This window comes from Mytilus edulis, chromosome 12, assembly GCF_963676685.1.
Source record: "Mytilus edulis chromosome 12, xbMytEdul2.2, whole genome shotgun sequence".
NCBI classification, from domain to species: domain Eukaryota; kingdom Metazoa; phylum Mollusca; class Bivalvia; order Mytilida; family Mytilidae; genus Mytilus; species Mytilus edulis.
In genome coordinates, this window is record NC_092355.1 from 35,322,960 (window position 1) to 35,332,135 (window position 9,176).

Below are 9,176 nucleotides of genomic sequence, written 5' to 3' on the forward strand. Positions count from 1 at the left end.
GCAGATACAGTTTTCGAAACTGGCTGTAATATGCATTGTTATTGTTTATCAACTGTTATCAGATGAAAATATGATACTGTTGATTCATTTATTTTCGTGAGTATCAATTTTTCAATTTCCGTGGATTGAAGAAAACTTGCATGTCCTTGGATATTTGATTTTGTGGATTTGCTGAAGTCTACAAACAAGTCTATAGAAGATTTGTTTTTCTTTGTACATTCATCTCAGGAAAGACATACGAAAACATTTAAAAAAATAAATCAGCTGTGACACGGGATCGGACAAATGCAAACATTCAGAAAAAAGTTCCATAGTTATATTAGATTATGTTTGAGCAAGTTACCCTGGTTACCGTTTGTAAAACAATTGAATAATGTGTTTTTAACATCTCTGATAAGTGCATGTCAACTTAAAAGATGAATGTTATAGAAATGTTATATACTCGATGATATATATTGATACGCTTTCATTGAGTTTATATGTACTGTTTTGTTATTTAATAATGCGTCCAAGTCACAACTATATGTTCGTACTGAAAAACATTACTCAACCAACTAGTGCCCAGTGGTATCAACGTATGCAATATCCTTCATCAAAAATTAATTCAGTAGAAAAAAGTTCCTTAGTTCAAAGATCAGTCTGTACAAACCATTTCTTATACCTATTCCAAATCAATTGCAACTAAAATTTAAAATTACGAACACGTTTTGTAGGATCTCAATATTGATGACTTCAAGTCCAAACCTCCTGATTGCACCCCAATTCTCATATAATCCGGCTGGCCACGTTATTACCGATGACCTCAACATTGTCAACAACACTTCACTGCGAAATGTGTTATCCAAAGGTCCGAAATATTGCGAGCCTTAATCAATCAATTGGAAATAACTTTAACATACTGATGTTTTCAGTCGAGGATTAGGCTAGGCAATGGCCTAAACGCGAGAAGGACGTATATACTATATTCAAATGGATTAAGGCTGTGAGGCTGTTGATACAAATCAGAATCAAGAAACTGAATAGTTCTATCAATACTCATGCTACGTCAATCTTTAAATGCTGCAAAACACTTGTCCTACCTCCTTGACAACTATATTGTTGTCCCCGCAAATAAAAGCCCAAGACAACATCTTTTGTTGTGTGTAAAACTCACTACATAAGCTCCTTGATAAATGAACTAAGTATTGGCAATTCACTTGAAAACTCAACATATACCCCTTCTTTACAAAGAAGGAAATCGTAGATAATCATAGGTCTGTTCTATGTTCCTTCGAAATTTCAACTTAGATGAAGATCTGAATCTTCCATCACTGTATTGGAAACCTAAATTACACGAGTGTTCTTACAAACAACGGTATATTGACTGGTCTTCAAAGTGCTCCACGAAACCTTTTTTTAAATTATTAACATCTATTTTATCAGCAATCTAAGCCGGGCTTCCAAGTAACTGTGAAACTGCCCATACTAGAGGTGGCGTAAATCAGATGTTGATCTAAATAATTCCAGATATCTTTTAGAGTACAAACAATCTAAGACTCTTTCATCTTGCAATAGTATTAAAACATTTGACTTTTCTACACTAACACAAGTATTCCTCATTCCAAACGTTAACTAAAAGACAGATTGAACGAGTTGGTACTGCTTTGTTTTATAAGATAGAATGACCAAAGTAGATACAAGTATCTTGTCTAAGGGAGGCATACATCCTACTTTGTAAAGTATAACACTGATTCAAACAAAATATTCTCTGAAACTGACATTATGAAGATGCTTGTTTTCTTGATCGAGGAACCAATTATGCCCCTCTTCTTACCGACTCGTTTCTTTATTATTACGAGTCTGACTCATACAAGAACTTCTTCTAAGAAATTAGCAATATTCTTTAACTTTACTTTCCGCTATTAAGACGATGTTCTCTCACTAAATAATTCAAAATGTGGTGACCACGTTGAACGCATCTATCCTATCGAACAAGAGATAAAGGACAGATACAGTTAAGTCCACCTCATATCTTGACGTACATCTAGAAATTGACAATGAGGGTCGGTTAAAAACAAAACTTTACGACAAACGAGATAATTTTATTTCCCAATTGTGAACTATCCATTTTTAAGTTGCAACATTACAGCAGCACATGTATACGGAGTATATATCTTCAAACTGATACAATATTTTCGCGCTTGTATTTCCTATCATTATTTCATTAGTAGAGGGTTGCGGCTTAAAAGGAAGCTATTAAATCAAGAGTTCCAAATTGTGAAGTTAAAATCATCCCTTCGTAAATTTTGCAGACGCCATCACGAGTTGGTTTAGCGTTATTTCACAGATGATATCGGATATGTTTCTCCTACTTCCCTTTTCATGAATGTGACCTACCGAATTAGACTATTTTCCGGTTTGTAAGAACATGGACAACAGGATGGATGCCATATGTGGAGCAGGATGTTTGTACCCCTAGGGAGCACCTGATATCCCTTACAGGTTTTATTGGGGTTCGTGTTGCTCAGTCTTTAGTTTTATATGTTCGACAGACGACGGACGACAAGTATTGTGAAAAGCTCATTTTACCCTCTGTGCTAGGTGAGCGGAGAGCTGTTAAATTGGGGTTGAGATACTCCCCCCTTTTTAAAAAGGATATTTCAATAACCTATTTGTACTTCAAGCCAGAATTCACCCACCCTTTTCATTGACATTGTCACTTTATTGTTCGACTTATGTGTTCGACTATCAGTTTGGCAAAACTTTTAGGAACTTTCGATCCTCATTGCTCTTCAACTTCGTACATTATTTGGCATTTTGACATTTTTACTTCTAGCGTCACTGACAAATCTTTTAAGAGGCTGTCCAAGTAATTCAGGCAAATCCTATGATATGGGTGGCACAACATAATTTTTTCCCACTGAATTTTTGGTTCCAATGCAAAGGATATATATGTCAAAGATATTTTTGAATCAACAGTGGATGGCTCAGAAAATGATTTTAAAGTTCACTAACAATGCAACAAAATTTTGTACAAAATGAATAATTATCTCCCCTTTTCAATGAATTTTCAGTGCTTTTTGCGTATTTTTTTTCTCTTAATTTGTTGCAGTTAATAAAAAAACAAAATTTAATTTTGAGAAAGAATGAATTTGTTATATGGAATAGATGAAAAATTTTGAAAACAAAAAATGTCATGTGCCATCCACTGCCTGTTTTTTCCATGGACACCCTCTTAAAGACAAAACGTGCGTCTGGCACAAATATAAAATTTCAAGCCTAGTATCTTTGATGAGTTTAATTGGTATCTGTCACCCCTATTATACACTCAAAATAACGCCATTACCGTATACAAACAATACAGTAAGATGCTGTGTTGACTACAACGTCAACACATTTGTCGCGAAGAGAAAATACATCATGCAGACTATCAAATTTTTGAAACAATTACCCACCCATGTGCTCACAGGACTTTGATACGTTATCTGAATGCACATACATTGTCTAGTTTTGGTTCGCTTGGTTAAAAAAGTTGACCATCAATTACACCAATCACAAAAATGAATCAGTTACTTGAAGATTTTGATAATTGAAAATAAGTGTACCTTCTTGTTGTGAATTATTTTTATACGGTAGTAGGAATGTTCTTCCTTGTTCATTTGATATGGCAACACAATGAACACATGTTCTATTGAATTTATACCCGCTTTTATTTAGAAAAACATCACATATATTAATAATCCAAATACAAGTGGAATACCAATGAACATTCCAACAAAAAAACACAAAAAAATGTATAATGTTACTAATTTACATCCCACAAAGTGGAAGACAGAATAAGAAAAGTAAATTCATTAATTGTTGTAATTTATAAAATTATACTGTATTTTACAGTTAATTTATAAATGATAATACAGTCATTCGTTGTAATGCATGACGAACCTCAAAATGCTTTGAAATATTTAAGCCATATAGAACGCATTCAGTGAGCTGTACAATGCCATACAATTGTTTGTTTCTTATAAGCCAACTTCACACTGTCTGGCATTTGTGCTATTTTGACTAAGTGTGGATTCACATGTTCGGTCAAATGTCAATTTTGTAATGAATTAAAAATTAGAAAATAATATTAACTGCAAAGGTTCAATCATAAACTGTAGACACATCGATATGTGTATCGCCTGTAGGCGTCAAAGTATGACGGACACCAACATTGTATATTATTTCAAAGTCACGTGACAGCTTGTGGATAGGACCCAAACATGATAGAAACACTGAGATGTACAGACAGTATCATTGTCTATTATAGGCAGTTCTTATCAATCTTTCTTCGGTAGAAAACTTAACATTGCAAATTGCTCTATAATTCAAAATCACCGAACCATGACCTAGAAGGCATGGCCTCACAATATTCGTCTTACCTACATGTTCTTATACTACATCAACTTTGTATTATATGTCAATCATCGATCACAAGAAGTTCCTAATAAACTTAGAAAGAAAACTATAAAAATGCAGACGCCATCGTTGCCGTCGCCAGAGAGAAATCTCTATGTCTCGCTTCCAGCGACTATCATCATAGGCGAGACAAACATTATAGGCACTATCTTTTGTCTCTTATAAACTCATTAGATCTTATGTTATGTCCTTATTTGTATACAGAAACAAACCTTATTTAATTATTTATTGTATTTATTTATTTATGTGCGGTGATCTGCAACAAGTAATAATGAAACAATAATTATTGCTACTTTTGAGAATAATTCCCGAAATGTATTTCTCGAAAGGACTCCAATTTCATACGGACATTTCAGATACAATTAATTGTATTATTGTTGTCGACAATTATAGTTACTCGCAAAATTTTACATTTGCAAGTTATGTCTTTTTAGTGTGTGTACTTTGTACTGTATACGTGTTATTGTCCCGTATTCTTCGGTTTACATATTTGAAACAAATATTATGGGAATATAAATCATTTGGACATAGCAAAGAAAAATTAAAAACTTAAACATATTTAGTATTAGTCAGTATTGATTTTAGAGGAATTTATTTTGATGGCACTTTCAGCACATCCAGTGTAAAGCCTTAGTTGACAATTTAAGGCCAAAACATTTTAGGTAGTACCACTCCAAATACCTGTTGCACAGGTTTAATCATTAAATAGATATAGGAAGATGTGTATGAGTGTCAATGAGACAAATCTCCATCCAAGTAATAATTTATAAACTAAACCAGAATAGGTCAAAGTACGGCCTTCAACATGGAGCCTTGGCTCACACCGAACAGCACGCTGTAAAGGACCCCGACAAATTACAAGTGTAAAACCATACAAACGGGAAAACAAACGGTCTAATTTCTATAAAAAAAACAAGAAACGAGAAACACATATGAACTACATAAACAGAGGACAATCACTGTACATCAGATTCCGGAAATAGGACAGGTGCAAATATTTGCATGTACATAGAAATTTAATAGTTTACAAGTGTAAAACCATACAAACGGGAAAACAAACGGTCTAATTTCTATAAAAAAAAACAAGAAACGAGAAACACATATGAACTACATAAACAGAGGACAATCACTGTACATCAGATTCCGGAAATAGGACAGGTGCAAATATTTGCATGTACATAGAAATTTAATAGTTTAAATTTATTTCATAGATTGCTCATTAATCTTACTTTTCTTAGACCAATGCCTACCTAGATATTTTTTGCTATTAGCAATAGCTTCAGGTAACAATAACAAAATATGTAATATGTTATTGTTACATGCAATTTCCGTATGAAATAGGGTACCACTCGAAAAAACATCTCGGTAATTAGTTTCGAAAATAATAATAATTATTTCTTATTGTTATTTTTTGCGGGTACCTTTAGCATGTGCCATATTTTATTAATGTCGACAATAATTTCTGTTTGTCATAACAAATGAAAAAAAATATAGGGGACATTTACCTGATTTATTGTCCAAATCGTCTTTTCTTTGAACGATGGCATGCTGTAAAAAGATGAACAATATTTAACCCAATTGTCTCAAGGTTTTGCTACATACGGTGAACTTTTATAGACACATCTCGACTATCAGTGATTGCTCTATGCCATATTAAACATTTTTACTTATTTGGAAAGTAATGTTATACCCTTTTATTCTCTTTCTTAAAACTCTACGCAACTTAACCGCAAAATGATATATTGATTCTTTTCAAGTGAAGAAGACTGGATATATATTTTAAAACACTATACTTATGGTTTTGTTTATTTTTGAGGTTGAAAGAAAGATGTTTACGACTGGGTCAATGACCTGCCGCTAGTTATCAGCACGGTCATGTTAACATGATAATTAATTTGTTCATTTTCTGTCAATTTATGAGTCGATGAAATAACTAAATTAATTGCTTTTAAATCGCTCGTTGAGTAGTAAATTTGGAAGTCTGTGGTTTTGTATTTTACCAACATTTTAAACGCACAGGTTTCGATTATATCTTAGTATTAGTTAACCTTTTGTATTGACATTTTGCTTCTTTGGAGTAGCAAGGTTTTTGACTTTGATGCAATCATTCATATGTACATTCTTATTTTTTTGAGAAAAATACTTCAATGAAGGCTTAACAAAATGATCTATAGTCGCCGTCAGCTGAAATTCGTAGCGGTTATCAGTAAAAATAATCTAAACTATTAATCGCGTTCACTCGAGATATAGTTTTTCACATTCCATTCATGAATCGCAAAAAGAAAAACCACTACTGACCTACCGTTTACTGTAATAATCCTGACCTTCACTTTTTCATAGACGATTTTTAATGGTGGAAACAGCCATTGTTTTACCGGAAGTGTTTCCGTGGAGTTTAATTTCATAAAATTTGCATAAAGCGCGGGAAACCTTATCACATCAATGAAAGGAACATTGTAGGAAACTGCGTACAGTGACGAATGTCATATGTAAACAAATGATCCTCATAGAAACGAAGATGGCGGAACTACAATGGAAAATATTCTGGAAAATGTGAAGGTCAGGATTATTACAGTGCGATCACTTAAAAGGTAGGTCAGTAGTGGTTTTTCTTTTTGCGATTTATGAATGGAATGTGAAAATCTATATCTCGAGTGAACGCGATTGATAGTTTAGATTATTTTTACCGATAACCTCTACGAATTTCAGCTGACGGCGACTATAGTACATTCCTAACATATTATTCCCAGAGATGGTAGCTTTTTTCCTGTAAAATTCAAGGTTTCAGCTTTGAGATTATGCTATTAAATTTTACTGTTAGCTATCTGTAATTTATACCACTGCATCGAGTTTAATCTGATATTGATCCACTGGAGAAGTTATTTTTTTCTAATTCAAAACGCGAGGCTTGCCAAACGTTTTTAACATTTATAATTGAACTGTCGAGAATAGATAAATATCGTATTGCACGATGTTTAGTGGTGGAAAATGTTTCCGCTAATGATTTTTTTATGAAATGCAGACTTTCTGAATTCTTCTGTGTGAACGACATGCAAGAAGATGTGTTCTTTCTAAGTGACCTCATCAGACATGGTCGCCTTTTGTTCATGACATCACAATAAGAAAATACAGAGGAAAGCAATACAACTTGCCGTCATAATCGAATTTGGACCAATGAAGAACTTAGATCAAAATTATCAACAGGTCATGAAATCTAGTAAGACTTAAAAAAAATGTTCAGGAGTGTTGTAAATAATTTATTTGCTCTTGCCTCAAAACTGTTTTCATTCAAACGCTGACGAGTCTTATGTGTACGCGGAAGAAGCACGCGTATGACGGAAAAGGCTTATATCTTCTATGCTTTTTTTTTATTCTGATTTTCACTTAAAACAGTGATAGATTTAACAGTTTTTCAATAAATGTTGAGAAGAAATGTTCTGCTTCAGTTAACCATTAAATTAAAAGGTAATGTTGATTTTTAATCTGATGTATCTAAAGAATTTACCTGGACATTTTCTTAAGTTGCATAGTGTTGTTTCAGTTTCGGAACCAACACATTTCAGTGCATCTTCAGACGGCGGGGGATTGTCACATGTTCTTGTTCTGATTATCACACCATCCCCGCAAGTAGTAGAACATGATGAGTTGACCCATGGGCTCCATCCTCAATTGAAAAATAAAAACAAAACGGTTAAAGTCTAAAGCAATTGAAAAACTATTGAACAAGTATCCACTATAAGCAGTCTGTTTTGTTCAATTTTCATAACCTAAAACTTGAATTTTGCATTAATTATTCCTACAAAACAAATATTCGACCCTATTTGAATAGTTATGCATGCATCATACTCATAGTTTACTTACTTGTTTAGAAATAGTTATCAAAGGTACCAGGATTATAATTTAGTACGCCAAATAATCATGTGGTAATAAATATGGACTATTGTAGGGCGTCAAATGGGGATTTCCGTTTCCATAATTTTAGTAACATGTTTATGCTATCGTTAAACATTAGATAATAGTTTATTTTGTAGCAAGTTTTGTAATGAGAAAGAAACTAAAGTTTAAACTCCCTTAGGCAAAGTTTACTTACGATGAATTTGGCTATTGTTTGTGTCATTTTATAATTATGTAGCTCAATAACTGTTATGGTTCTTATGTATCCTTGGCTTTCAAAATTTTTAGCTTTGAGAGTTTTTGATGAAGTCAAATCCATAAAAAAGGCTTCAAATGCATGAGATTTGTAACGTGTATGTTTTCATTATTTGTTCTATAAGTTCAACGTTAGAATGCACACTGATGTTTGACAGATTTGTTTCCATTTAAACTGTATTTGTACTTATGTTTGCGAAATGTGTACTTCAAACAATTTCGCGGGTATTAATTTTTGCGATTAATTTCCCCCCCCCCCCCCAAAAAAAAAAAATCAATTACGAGTTTTGCCTGGTGTGTCAATATGAAGTGCATGAAAGGAAATACGTATATAGCCGTCTGGAAAACTGTTGGTGGTAAGACTGCCAGTATTACTGAACCGATTTGATTACAATGAATTTGTTTGTCATTTTTTTTTTATGAGAAAGCGAAGGTTGAAAGTTCGTAAAACTAAAACTATTCTTTTGTTTGTTATCAAATGAGTACAGTAATGCTTTCAAAAACATTGTCATATACTAAACACACATGTTTGTAAATTAATCGACAACAGCTACAATGTACTTTTGATATGGTGAAAATAAATACACGCA

At 33.1% G+C, this 9,176-nt stretch overlaps 1 protein-coding gene and 1 long non-coding RNA gene across 3 annotated transcripts in view; one reads left to right on the forward strand and one right to left on the reverse strand.

The window, feature by feature from the left end:
* Positions 1 to 8,570, reverse strand: part of LOC139498340 (uncharacterized) — a 79,259-nt gene extending 70,689 nt beyond the window's left edge. The window contains exons 1-2 of one of the 2 annotated variants that reach the window (XR_011657894.1): positions 7,943 to 8,570; positions 5,943 to 5,985 (exon numbers count right to left, since the gene is read on the reverse strand). This is a non-coding gene — a long non-coding RNA (uncharacterized lncRNA). The remainder of the gene's footprint in view (positions 1 to 5,942; positions 5,986 to 7,942) is intronic. The other variant, XR_011657895.1, reaches the window with a different exon arrangement.
* The window catches only part of LOC139498337 (neuralized-like protein 4), a 226,625-nt gene that overhangs the window by 142,880 nt on the left and 74,569 nt on the right, over positions 1 to 9,176 (forward strand). The window lies entirely within an intron of this gene.